Source organism: Propithecus coquereli, unplaced genomic scaffold (genome assembly GCF_000956105.1).
Source record: "Propithecus coquereli isolate 6110/MARCELLA unplaced genomic scaffold, Pcoq_1.0 Scaffold187, whole genome shotgun sequence".
Lineage (NCBI taxonomy): Eukaryota > Metazoa > Chordata > Mammalia > Primates > Indriidae > Propithecus > Propithecus coquereli.
The window spans coordinates 2201138-2202343 of NW_012143523.1; positions in this window are offsets into that span (position 1 = coordinate 2201138).

The following is a 1206-nucleotide window of genomic DNA, read 5'->3' on the forward strand; positions in this document are numbered from 1 at the left end:
AGTTTTGGCTGTGTTTGTTCTTTGTTTTCTAGTTCCTTGAGGTATAACATTAGGTTGTTTATTTCAGATCTTTTTTCTTTTTTCACATAAGTGTTTATTGCTATAAACTCCCCGGTTAAATCTGCTTTTGCTGCATTCCATAAGTTGTATTTCCATTTTCATTTTAGATATTTTTAAATTGTCCCTTTTAATTTCTTTTTAACCCATTGGTTTTCCAGGAGCATGTTGCTTAATTTCCGTGTATTTGTGAATTTTCCAAGGTTCCTCCTGTTACTAATATCTAGTTTTATATCATAGTGGTCAGAAAAGGTCCCTGATATGATTTTCATTCCTCATACTTTGTTGAGAGTTATTTTATGGTCTAATATATGATCTATACTGTAACATGTTCTATATGAATTCAAGAAGAGTATATATTCTGCTACTGTTAGATGAAATGTTTTTTGTGTATGTTAGGGTCATTTGGTCTATTGTTTAGTCCACTATTTCCCTAACGACATTCTGTCTGCATCTTCTAGTTATTGTTGGAAGTAGGGTATTGAAATACCCTGCTATTATTGCATTGCTATCTACTTCTCCCTTCAGATCTGTTAATATTTACTTTTTATATTATGTCATCTGATATCAGTTGTATGTATATTTATAATTTTTATATGCACTTGATAAATTGACCCCTTATCATCATAAAAAATGTGTATTTGTCTCTTTTTACAGTTTTTGATTTAAAGTCTATTTTGCCTAATGTAAATATAGCTAGCCCTATTCTCTTTTGGTTTATATTCTCATGGGATATCCTTTTCTGTCTCTTCACTTTCAGTTTATATATATTCTTAAAGGTGACCTGAGTCTCTTGTAGATAGCAGACAGCTGAGTAGGTCTTGTTGTTTTATTTTTTTAATCCATTAAGCTATTCTATGTCTTTTAATTGGATAATTTAATCCATTTCCATAAAGATAATTATTGATAGGTAAGGATTTACTATTGCGATCTTGTTCATTGTTTTCTATTTCGTAGTTCGTTTCTTTCATCCTCTCTTGTTGTCTTCCTTAGTGATTTGACGATTTTCTATAGTAGTGTGCTTTGATTCCTTTCTCTTTATCTTTTTGTGTATCTCCTATAGATTTTTCCTATGTGGCTAGCATGAGGCTTACATCATATAGTTGTAATGGCCTATTTTATTCTGATAATACTTAAGGTCAATCACAT